Here is a 13,440-nt window from a genome sequence, read left to right as displayed (position 1 = left end):
CGCTCTTCATGAAGCCCATACTTGTCACTCTGCCACTCTGTAATCTCACATTTCATGAAAGAAGTCTTCGAGCGGCCAGGACCCATCCGCCTTTCTTACTACCTCTGTTCCTTAATGTAGGAAGTGTGGAGTTTCAAAGGAGTTTTTGGTTACTTTGCCTCACTGAAACTCAGGAGAAGTGGTACAAGGATGAAAACCCCTTTGCTTAATTTCTCTAACCTAGAAGTTGATCTAATTTGTGAGTGAAAGATCCTTCCAAAGACAGATTAGTACATGAAAGAAATAGCTCTGGCCTAGGGAAATGAAACCTTAGCAAAGAAGGCATCCCAAGGACAGGAGCAAAGACCCAGATGCTGTATAACCTACTTCTACATCTACGTGTCACTTATTGAGGACATATTATATGCTTAAACTATGATGGCCTCTAGTCATACCAGGAGTCAAGACCAACATTAGTGTAAACAGTTATGAAGTGCTGAGTGAGGCACTCATAGATAATAGGTTCCAATCCCTAGAATCTATAAATGTTACCTTATATGGCTTCAAAGGGTCTTACAAATGTGTTTTAAGGATCTTGAGAGAGTGAGTGCATCCTGGAATATCCAGGTGGGCCCTCTATGCAGTCACAAGTTTTCTTATGAGAGAGGCAGAAGGAAATTTGACACAGACAGGAGAGAAGGCAGCAGTGTGACCATGAAGGCAGTGATGATAGCGATATGGTAATGGGCCAAGGAACGCTGGCAGCCACCAGAAGCTGGAAGAGGCAAGGAGCACCTTTCCTCTAGAGCCTTGAGAGGGAGTATGGCCCTGCCAATACCCTCATTTCAGCCTGTTCACCTAATTTCTGGCCTCTAGAACTATAAGAGAATAAATTTCTGTTGTTTCAAGCCACCTGGTTTATGATAATTTGTCATAGCAGCCACAGGGAGCTAATAAAATTATAATCCAGTAAAATTTTAATAGGGAGCTGAACAAAGTGCAGTAGGAAGGCTTCACAGATAACCTGACATTTTAGCTTCTAGAAGGAAGAGGAAAGATTGACCAAGGGAAAGCAAGGCTCCCAAAATGGGTTTAAGACTAACAGTGCAGGCCTGGGCATGGTGGCTCATGCCTGTAACCCCAGCAATTTAGGAGGCCAAGGTGAGTAGATCACTTGAGCCCATGAGTTTGAGACCAGTCTGGGCAACATGATGAAACCCCATCTCTACAACAACAATAGTAACACATTAGCTGGGCATGGTAGCATGCTCCTATAGTCCCAGCTAATCAGAAGGCTGAGGCAGGAGGATCTCTGAGCCTGGGAGACGGAGGTTTCAATGAGCTTTGATCATGCCACTGCACTCCAGTTTGGGCAATGAGCTAAGCCTTGTCTCAAAAATAAAAAATAAAGACCAACAAGACCAACAGTGCAAATTCACTGAGGTAGGAGAGACTTTGACAGTCCAGTGGACGATGTTTCTTTTACATAACAAAATTTTCCATAGCTCTTGCTGTGTACCAGGTGCAACTTTAAAATATATTCTTATATAATCCTAATGGCATTCCATAGAGGAGAACACCGAATCACAGAAGTAACACATGTGAATAAGCTGTCTAGCGATGAGTCCAGGCTCGGAACCACTCTACCATGCTGCCTCTCTGTTCAGCCAGAGCTATAACTTTCATTGGAGTACTTGGGGTGAAGGTGGATGGGCAGGAGTGGGCCCCATGACAAAAGCCATAAGCCTAGGAGCTAGATGGCACTGTGTAGGCACTGTGAGAGAATTCTGGCTGACATGATCAGAGTGTTGCTGTGGAAAGGTCATTTTATAGCTAAATAGAGAATTCACTAGAAGGGGCTGAAGAGACAGAGAGAAGTAAGGTTCCCGATGCAATACAGGGCCCAGAGGAGAGATGTTACTGGCATGAACAAGGCCAGTGACAGTGGCAATGGGAAGGAGAGACATGGATTTGAAGAACTTTTAATAAACAGGACCCAGTAATTGGGGCAAATGAAGAGAAAGTAGAAGACAGAATATGAGCGATAGAAAATATGTCCAGCTGGGCACAGTGGCTCACACCTGTGATCCCAGCACTTTGGGAGGCCAAGGCAAGTGGATCATGAGATCAGGAGTTTGAGATCAGCCTGGCTAACATGGTGAAACCCCGTCTCTACTAAAAATCCAAAAAAACTTAGCGGGCATAGTGGCGGGCGCCTGTCATCCCAGCTACTCCAGAGGCTGAGGCAGGAGAATGGCTTGAACTCAGGAGGTGGAGGTTGCAGTAGGCCGAGATCACAGCACTGCACTCCAGCCTGGGTAACAGGAGCAAAACTCCGTCTCAATTTATAAAAGAAGAAAGAAACGATGTCCAAGGACAACTGACGTCATGGCGTGATCCCCTCCATCCAGTCCCTCCAGTTCATTTCCTCCCCACTTCAGCCTTGTGTTTGTTCCCCAAGCAAGATCTTGTGATTTCTTCCTTCATTATAATTCTTGTATAATCTTTTATTTCCATTCTTAATGCCACTCAGCCCTTAAGGCTTCATACCTGGTTTTGTGGCATAGCCTCGCAACGGCAGAGTAGGTTAAAATTTTGAGATATTAGCCAGGGATCATACATTTCAACTCTGTGTTTCCTTTTACCCCTTACCATTAACTTCCCATTTAGTCAGTGGCATTGGCTTAGAGAAGAAATGATATTGCAGAATAAGAGTGAAAAGGCCCCTGGGTTTATATTCAAAAGTCTAAGGTTTTGGATTGCAAAAACCTAAGGACTTGGGGGACTCAGGGCTCCAGTCCTGGGAAATTCAGGATGATACAGGGGCCAGGACTCCCTCTGCCAGAAAAGATTCTCCAGGCCTGTGATAAGGGAGAATCGGAAGGAAAGCCAGAGAGAAGTTGGGATACTTCTCTGAGAAAGAGGCATGTACCATAGTCTCCTTCCAGACTGAACCTTGGATGAGTGAGGCGACGTAATCAACCCCTCCATGGGTTTGAGGGGATTCAGAACAAGGCTGACCTATGTCCTAGTCTTACATTAACCCCCTGACTCCCTGTGTAATAGAAATTCAGTGGATAGGAGAAATGACTGAAGTACTTCATGTGAAACAGGAGAGTGATTTCCCATGCACCCAAGAAGAGCACCAGAGTAGACAAGTTAGCCATCTGTGATCTGAAATGTTTGTGCCACTCCCCACGTAGCACCTCTTCCCTGCCAAATTCCTGTGTTGAAATCCTAACCTCCAGCATGTGCTGTTAAGAATTGGGGCCTTTGGGAGGTGATTAGACCATGAGGGCATGGCCCCCATGAATGGGATTAGTGCCCTTACATAAACGGCCCGGGGTAGCTTGTTTGGGCCTCTCACAGTGAGGCAAGAAGGCACTATGTGTTAGGAAAAGGCCCTCGCCAGACACTGAATCTGCTGGCACCTTGATCTCTCTTTTCCAAACTGTGAGAAATGGCCGTGGCATTTTGTTATAGCAACCAGAATGGACCAAGACACCGTCCAAGAGCACCGCTGTGGATGAGAGCAAGGAATGACCCAGGGATCTGTGTGGTCTGATGACCAAGGACCAGATGTTCCTACCCCTGCCAAGCGCTCACTGCCTTAGCATCACTGTGCCAGTCAAATGCAAGAGGCGACTCCAGGAAACTTAACAAGATGACATTTCTACCACCCAGGGAAAATGAACATTCGAAATGAACAGTTTCTTAAATACTGGCGTTTGCAGATGAGCTTCATCATTAAGGTCTCTCCCTATTCCGTATGCCTCTGCTACTGCTGTCAAACACATAGTCTTAAAATAACTGCTTTAATAATGACACTTGATTGAAGAACTCCCAGTTGCCCTTTATTATGTGCCTCATCAAGGCCAAGCTCTCTTTTTGGCTTTAAAAACCCAAGCCTGGCCAGGCGTGGTGGCCCACGCCTGTAATCTCAGCGCTGTATGAGGCCGAGGCGGGTGGACCATAAGGTCAGGAGTTCAAGGACAACCTGGCCAAGATGGTGAAACCTTGTGTCTACTAAAAATACAAAAATTAGCCAGGCATGGTGGTTGGTGCCTGTATTCCCAGCTACTCAAGAGGTTGAGGCAGGAGAATTTCTTGACCTGGGAGGCAGAGGTAGCAGTGAGCCAAGATCATGCCACTGTACTCCAGCCTGGGAGACAGAGCAATACTCCATCTCAAAAAAACAAAACAAAACAAAAACACACACAAAAAACTAAAAAACAAAAATCCCAAACCTTAACTATTGTACACATCTTGAGTTCTATGAATTCTGAGAAACCTTCTCCAAACGTTTCTTCCATAACAATCTCTACTTCCTAAAGTCAGTCTTATCTGTACCTTGTTGGCATATAATCATCAAGCCCCACCCACCCCCGACATCTTTATGTGTATTCCCATGTTAGTTAAAAGGTCTTCAGAGGGAAATACTGTATATTCTATTTATTTCATATTCTCCTTAGTGGATAGCTTGATACTTGTTACATGTTAGATTTGGAAACATGTTCTAAGTGACTGGAGTACTGAAAGAGCTGATCAGGTTTTGATGGGAGGTGACACTTGAATTTTAACAGTATGTTACACTGCTAATGATTTTGAACTAGCTCCTAGACTTTATGACACCATATCCAAAGAATGAATGTATAATTCTAGTTAGTGAATCTATGAAGTGTTTAATGAGATCAATAGCTTTATTGATCAGAATCTTTATTCTGAAGTAGTTAAAAAACAATTATATTAATAAAAGTGATGAGAGTTTCCTAGTCATGGAATTAGTGTTACCTTGGGGTGCCTATGGATCCAGATGGCCAAAAGACACCCAGATAATTCTCTGCCTTCTCACTGGCAAGCAAAGGTTGTGGGTTGAATAGAGAAAAACCTTTGCTTTTTAAGCTGAAGTGCAGCAAAAGCAAAATTTCCCTAACCCATAATTTAGAGTCCTCACACCAGCATCTCAACTGCATTGCAGCATTTTTACTACAGGCAGTTACCCCAGAAGAAGAAACTGGAGGAGTAAGAAAGCCAGAGAAGTCATCTTAAATAACTGTTTGAGGGTCAGATTTGATGAATTCTTTAACTACCAGCCATATCTTCTTTTATTTGAGGGGGATTGGTGGGAGAAAAGCTTAAGCTAACTTTGTATTCATGATTCTGGCAATGTAATAGCTCTGACCAGCTACTAAAAATTGAATTAAAAGTCAAAAAAGAGCCCAGAAGGGCTACATTATAACAGATTTGGTCCTGAACTAGACATGTAAGCTTTTAAAATTTTTATCTCTAGAAAGTCTTATGCTTTTCTTCCCCCATCTCCCCCCTCCACCCCCATCCACCCCAAAAAGTACCAAAGGTAAATTTCAGAAGTCCTGCATATTTCTCTCGGTGAGAACTGCTAACAGCTTTCTTATCTGGGGGGAGGGCAGTGTCATCTAGTGGCTGAGGGAGGGGGCTGGGCACAGAACTTGACTTCACTGCTGAAGGCTCCTGAGCTTCAACATCTCACATGAAGCCAGATTTTTCAGTCCTTCTGTGGAATTCCAACTGATTTTATGTGAGGGCAGGGAAATTCCACAAAAAAGATGAGAGATGTGATGTTTAAATTCTGAAAACCTTTTTCTACTGGTTTTATTGGTTTAATCGTGACATCAAATTTGAATATATCAATCTAGTTTTTCTTCTACATGAGGAAATAAAAATACAGGAGGAAAATGTTCATAGCTTTGAGTTGAGGAAGCTGACATGGTCAAATGTTATCTTAATTGGAAGCTATTTCAACATTGCAAGAAAAATTTATCTCAAAAAAAAGTTGGGGGGCTTAGTTTTTTCCCTAATAAGGGTTAAATTGGTAACATTAAATGTTTGTTGTTTGGGAAATGATTAAAATTAAAGGTAGATATGACATTTTCTTAAACCAAAAAAAAAAAAAAACCCAGGATTTTTTGTTTGCTTGATAACAAATGAATTTATACAACTTTATCTTTACAGCTTAATTTAATGCTCAAGTATTAATAATTATTTTAAATGTTTTAGAAAGTACATAAAAGTCAAGCAGATATCCTATCTGAATATATTCCAAATGCTACTTTTTTTGAAATTTTTAAAATTCAGGCATTTATTTCACTGGCTCATATTTCTGAAATATAGCACTTTGAATACAGCAGATGAAATTTTTATTTTCTTCTTACATCCATTGTTAGTTTCCCTTTACTACAGACTACATCTCTGTCTTTTCTTATCTCTGTAAAGTGAAATCAGAAACATTTAATACTGATGAGAAAAAATAGATTACGTGGAAACACGAGAAAATGATTAGCAGAAAACCAAATACTGCATGTTCTCACTTGTGCATGGGAGCTAAATAATAAGAACTTATGAACACAAAGAAGGAAACAACAGATACTGGGATCTACTTGAGGATGGAGGAAGGGAGGAGGGAGGGGAGCAAAAAAGATCACTATTGGGTACTGGGCTTAATAACTGGCCGAGGAAATAGTCTGTACAACAAACCCCCGTGACACAAGTTTACCTATGTAACAAACCTTCACATGTATCCCTGAACCTAAAATACAAGTTTAAAAAAAAAAAAAAAAGGAAATGATAATTAAGTATAGCTTTCAGGGTCAAATGATAAACCATAGAAGAACGTTTGTATCCTTTCCTTATTTAGTCATTTATTGATTTAACTGCAAAATGCTCTCTTGGGTGCTGTGGAGGAGCCAAAATTAAATTGGAACCAGATCTTGTCCTCCAAGAATTTAGATTCTACAAGAAGAAACAAGATATATACCTAGCTATAAAAATCTACTAGAATGAAAACCTCATGAGGTCAAGGATATTTGTCTATTTTGCACACTGCTATAGCCCTGGGTAGAGCCTGACACAAAAGTAGGTGCTCAGTAAATATTTGTTGGATTAATGGATAATACAAGGCAGAGTGTTGAGCCATGTTAAGAACTGAAAAACAAAACAAAACAAAAAATCAGTAATAGGAGGGACAGGTAACTTTTAACATCTTTGAAGTTGTAGGTGTAATTTATAGGTAATGAATCTGACAATTGGGCCATAAACAGAATCTCCTGTGTTTTGCTATTGTTTCTGAAATCCATCAGCTGCTCTGCCGTCCTCTTCACGTAAGATGAGAAACACTTAATATGCTTAATATGCTTAACACATTTCTTCAATGAAATGAGGAAGTTAGAGTAGCTTTGTGTTTGTGGGATCCTTTTAGGTGGCAGAGTGATTAAATGTGGACAGCTAGTCCACCAAATCCCTGATTTCATAGATGTTATTGCTTCGGAGAGAGACTTAAAGGAACTGAATAAATAATAGTGCAGGTGTTATGCAAATATGCCAAAAATTGTGAAGACAAAACACAAATGACTGAAGTTTGGGAAGCCTGGGAAGGAAGATCATTAAGGTTATGTGAGTTTTAATGTTTTATTATTTAAATTAACTTCAACCAAAAAATTGCCTTTGCCTTGCCTAAGTAATGTTAAACCCAGCTTACTTTCTTATATTCTCTGAATTGTTTTTTAACAACTTTATGGATGCTAGACTAAATATACATAGTGTCTGTTTGTCTTGGGGTGTTTTCTTACAAGGACCTCTTTACTAGATAATTGTGCCTCCTAAGAGGCAATGCCAGTCTCTGCTATGGTTTTTGCCTGTCTGTAGCAAAATGAAAAAAGCACAGTGTGTTACTTATAAAGCTAAACTGACTCATTTTTAAGGACTTTTAAAAAAATGTCAGATTAGGACATTTTCAAGGTTAGAATATCTTTTCCTTCTGAACAATGGAGGTTGTAGATGGTATTATTTTTATTTTATTTTATTATTATTTTTGAGACAGAGTTTTGCTCTTGTTGCCCAGGCTGGAGTGCAGTGGCATGATCTTAGCTCACTGCAACCTCTGCCTTCCAGGTTCAAGTGATTCTCCTGCCTCAGCCTCCCGAGTAGCTAGGATTACTAGCTACATGTGCCACCATGCCCGGCTGTTTTTTATTTTTCGTAGAGATGGGGTTTCACCATGTTGGCGAGGGTGTTCTCAAACTCCTGACCTCATGTGATCCACCTGCCTTGGCCTCCCAAGGTGCTGGGATTACAGGTGTGAGCCACCATGCCCAGCTGTATTCTTTGTAATGTTCTAGGCAAAATAAAAATTGTCAACACCCTGCCGATCCCATCTCCTTTTAAAAGACATTTTACTGGTCTCTGAAGTGTAGAAGCATGAACGTTATGAATTGCAGAGACTACTCTGGAATTGCAGAGACTACTCTGGAATTATTTCTTAACCCAGGTTGTTGAGTCTTCAAATAAATTTATGCTAAATGCTCGGAATCATGACACCTTGATTTATTTTAGGTCTTGGTCATGGACACGGATACATGTCTACACCATTTAATATACAAGACTGCTGTGGATCAAGAAGTATAAGGCCACATGTAATTAAATAGAAAACTATCATTTATTTAAAGGCATTTAAAAAATTCATTTCTTTCCTTACCTCAATTACATTATTTTTGGAAGAGTGATGTGGCACTTTGATGCCAGTGTTATTAACACTACCATATTAAGCAAGCATTTACTGATAGAGTTTTATTGAATCCTATTTTGTCTTTGACCAAAAATGATTTATGCTACCCATCATGCTTAGGAAACACACTATGGAAAAATTACAAGGCCACTGATTTTATTGGTTTATAAGCATTGTATATTAATTATATAAAGTTTAGAAAACAAAGTTCAACCCAGTGATTACTAGTGTTAAGTTTTTGTTATAGATCTTTTAATATATTTCTTTATGCACATATACATATAACAAAAAGGGGATTATATTGTACATGCTGTTTTATAACCTGGTTGTAAATCTCTTTCCAGTAAATAGTTTTCAACATAATTTTAGTGGCTTCATATTGTGATATTCTATAATATTCTGTCATCTGCTTAACTAGTTCCTTTTTAAATACTGTTGATGTCCATTTTTTCTATTATAATGTTAAAATAAGCATCTTTGTCAAGTAAAATGTTGATTTACATTCCTGAATAATTTGTTAGGCTAAATCTTAAAAGTAGAATTGCTGGGTAAAGTATATACAAATTTATAAGATCTAGTACATTACATGGAACTGATATAAAAGTAAATATATGTATTTATTTGCATACTTATTATATGTTTACAGCTCATAGAGAGGATAGAAAAAATAATTTAACACATTGAGTAACTCCCTGCATTTCATTTAATTTTCAAAAAATTCATCATAGCTTATATTAAACATTTTAGATGAAATCATCCAACTTTGGATTAAAGGATTCTATATATCGTTTAGTCCAAAAGCTTTGCTAGAGTCAAGGAAACTGAGGCTGAAGTTGTTACATATCCTATTCACAGATATAGCTAACAAGGAGCAGTGCCAATCCAGTCTTGGACCCCAGTGCTCTTTTTACTCCAAGATGCGCAGGGAAGTTCAAGTTGTTCTTCTTTGGATATCCAAGTAACACTTGAGAATTTAAATGCAAAGAAGTGAAATAGACTCTAATATCAAAGTTTCACCATTAATTTTGTGTTTGGTGTTATTAACAAGATAGAACATTTTAAAAATCATTTTGTGATTAAAATGGTTAACTCTGAAAAGTTTTCTAAATAATTTGATTTATTATCTGTAGTTTTATAGGAATGGCCACGAAATGTATAAGTCTAGTTAACACTACTTTTTTCTATTTAACATTTATTTATTTTTTGAGACGGAGTCCCACTTTGTTACCTAGGCTCAAGGGCAGTGGCATGATCTCAGCTCACTGCAGCCTCTGCCTTCTGGGTTCAAGTAGTTCTCCTGCCTCAGCCTCCCAGGTAGTGGGATTACAGGTGTCCACCACCAAGCCCAGCTAATTTTTGTATTTTTAGTAGAGACAGAGTTTCACTGTGTTGGCTAGGCTGCTCTCAAACTCCTGACCTCAGGTGATCCACCCACCTTGGCCTCCCAAAGTGATGGGATTACAGGTGTGAGCCACTGCACCTGGCCTATATATTTATTAAAAGTGGAAATAGCTTTACTGCTTTTTCTAACTAAGACATATTTATTGTGAGATTAATAATAAAAATATAAAATACAGAGTGAAAATTATATATAATCTCAGCACCAAAGATGATTACTATTAACTTTTTGGTTATATCCATGCCATCTTTTACATATAGGTACTTTATGTGACCTATCTTTCTATATAGAGAGATTGCATGCAGAATTTTATACTGTTCTGTGATCTACTTTTTCTCAAATGTCATTGACATCTTTTAATGTTAATAAATATTGACCTGGCCAGGCAGGGTGGCTCATGCCTGTAGTCTCAACACTTTGGGAGGCTGAGGCAGGCAGATCACAAGGTCAGGAGATCAAGACCATCCTGGAAAACATGGTGAAACCTTGTCTCTACTAAAAATACAAAAATTAGCTGGGCATGGTGGTGCTTGCCTGTAATCCCAGCTACTCAGGAGGCTGAGGCAGGAGAACCTTGCTTGAACCAGGGAGTTGGAGGTTGCAGTGAGCCAAGATCCTGCCATAACACTCCAGCCTGGCAACAGAGCCTTGAGACAGACCACCTTTAAATAAATAAATATTGACCTGTATCATAATGTGTAACGGCTACATGCTCTTTTATTGTACGGTAGTAGCTTCTTTAACCAACCCTTGGTTTACAGACATCAGGATTGTTGAGGGATTTTAACTAGTCTGAACACTACTGCAACAAACAATCTTTTAAGTAGTTGTTTAAATATCTTTAATACATAAATTGCTTTTCTTTTGGGAAATGTTACAGGTAGTATTTCTGGACATTTATAATTCACATTCATGTCATAAGCAAACATTTACTAAATACCTACCAATTATGCTAGGTGCTGAGATTAGTATTTTAATGACTCTGAGAATTCTTTTTTTATTTCTTTCTTTTACAGTAGAGACAGGGTCTCCCTATATTGCCAGGCTGGTCTCGAACTCCAGGGCTCCAGGCATCCTCCTGCCTTAGACTCCCAAAGTGCTAGAATTACAGATGAGAGCCGTCGTGCCTATCTGCTCTGAGAATTGTTATAGTAGAGAAACCTTTTTAGATTTATGTAATTTAAGGTTTAATGGAACCACCTTTTAAAAAGTAGAATTTCTACTAGTATTTCACTAGTATTATCTGAAAAGAATTTGGAAAACCGTAATCTAGTATCAATCTTGTTGAAAACGACTGATGGGTAGATAGATAAGTACTTGTATCTACCTGTTACTTTTCTAGGAACTTTGAAAAGATCTTCAGAATTATTTAGAGGAAAGATGTCGAATGTCATTGACATAATTTAATGTTTACATGCTTTAGGCATTTCAGAGGAATACATTTTTTTAATCTAAATTTCCAGATTAACTTCCAGAATAAGTAGTATTTTGGTATGAAGGTTTTGATGAGCACACTGGAGTTGTTTGGGTGTTTAAATGATATCCATGTCATTAGAACAAAAGGGATACTTGATTGTAAAAGGAGAATGTGGAATATAAAGTTTTTGGCTCATCAGTGGATTAGCTGGCATGGGGATAGAGTGCAGAGAAGTGAATTCCTATGGGGAAACAGAATAGATTAGGAGAAGAAAGTCAAAGAGAGATAGGAAAGTATTAAGAGGAATTAAGGAGAGAGGTTATGAGGACTTTTATAGGAACGTGAAATAACTTTTAAAAATTTGGTGGAAATCAAGGATACAAAATCCTATTCATAGTACATAAAAACCAATAAGAAAAAAATCAGAGGAAAAATACAATAAAATAATAGTGTTTGGATTGAATTCTTTTTCCCTCTTCTCTAATTACCATTTTCATTTTTATTTTTAAAATATACAATAAAATTGAAAAGAAAAGAAATACTAAAGGATCAGACAAAATTAGGAGAAGAGAGGCTTATGGAGGAGGAGGAAGATAGTGGTTGAGTCGAACAAAGGCAACAAATGGATTAAAGTGAATAAGGATAGAAGAGAGAACATTCAGTTTGGCTTGGAGGAGATCATTAATGGCTCAAGTGCTGTGAAGTGGACAAAAGCCAGTCTGTAGTGGGGTCAGATGAGAGAACCAGGGAAGAATACTTTTTTAGCACCTAGGATCATAATAATTCACTTAGTGGTTTTCCCCCAGCCACTATTACTTTCGTTCTGGTTTTATCATGTTGGGATTTTGCCTATATCATTTTTTTTTCCAGGCACTAATAAATGAAAACCTTAAAAAAAGAAATCCTATGAGTAAGTTTCTTTGCCGTTATTTTTAACTGAAAAATCAAGAAATAATAAGTTCTTTTTCTGAGCTGTTCTATGTGCTAGCAATGCTCCCATATAGAAATCTTAATATTACACTGTGCATGCCATTTAAAAACAGAAGAACTTGATCGCCCAAGGTCATTTCATATGCCTTTTTTCCTAAGTGATTTGTGTATATTTTATCCATAAAAGACAAATTATTATGAAAGGATGTGAAATATAGGTTTAAGAAACTAAAAGAACAAAGTGCATTCTTTGCTCTTTGAATTTCTTAAAATTAAGTTCTTAAGACTCCTGCTGCTTACCTTCAAACAAGCAACCTTGAAACTGCTCTGTGAAACCCGGTTAAAGGACGAACCAAAGAGTTTCACTTATTAAAAAAAAAAAAAGCGCATGGGAGAGAGAACATTCAAGTCTTCCAGTATCCATACTTATTAACTCAATTGAATGCCTGTGGTGGGTCTCATGGGAGCACACAGCAGCGGCCCCTTTGTATTACAACTCAGCCAGAAGCATTTATTCCCTTGTAATTAAGGCCAAGGGTGCAACCAGTGATGCGAATGGAAGCAATTAGATGGATTATCCAGTTCCCTCAACATTTCTCAAGAGTTTGTGTGTTTGTGGTTTTATGTTTGCTTGAAGTCCCTGTATAGCTCCCTCGTTTCTCTTTGTTACTGTAGGACAATAACAATAACTAATATTGAAACAGCATTTATATGCCAGGTGCTGTTTTAGGGGCTTTAGATATATTAGAATCCATCGCTTAAAAACGTATAAGGCTACGTGTTAAGCCCTAGGTTCCCAGGAGCCAACACTGAGAGGTTTAAATGTGTGGGATGTATACCTGAGGTGGTTCCAGGGGGGACCTGTAATGGATTGGCGAAAGTAAGACAGGGAAAGGAGGCTGCTAGGCAAGGCTCTATCTCAGGCCAGGATCCCTCAGAGGGTAGCTTCAGCCTGGTCCCATAGCATGACTTTGGGGTGCAGGCTAGGAAAGGGAGCCTGGCATCCATCCTGCTGCAGTCATTAGTTGACAACTTCCAAGGATGGCCCAGAAGTTGTAAATGTGTGATCTGTGAAGGAATGTGTGAGGTGCACACTGAGAGGAGTACAACAGAGACACCTAATTTATCTGCTACAGGTAGATCTATCACTATTGCACCATGTGACAGCCAGGCCCC

At 39.0% G+C, this 13,440-nt stretch overlaps 1 pseudogene; it reads left to right on the top strand.

Moving 5' to 3' along the window:
* Positions 1-13,440, top strand: part of LOC141579937 (large ribosomal subunit protein eL8 pseudogene) — a 61,485-nt pseudogene that overhangs the window by 3,498 nt on the left and 44,547 nt on the right.

The sequence above is a fragment of the Saimiri boliviensis genome, chromosome 14 (genome assembly GCF_048565385.1).
Source record: "Saimiri boliviensis isolate mSaiBol1 chromosome 14, mSaiBol1.pri, whole genome shotgun sequence".
Taxonomy (NCBI): domain Eukaryota; kingdom Metazoa; phylum Chordata; class Mammalia; order Primates; family Cebidae; genus Saimiri; species Saimiri boliviensis.
Note: the sequence above shows the minus strand (reverse complement) of the source record. Positions and strands in the feature narration are given on the sequence as shown.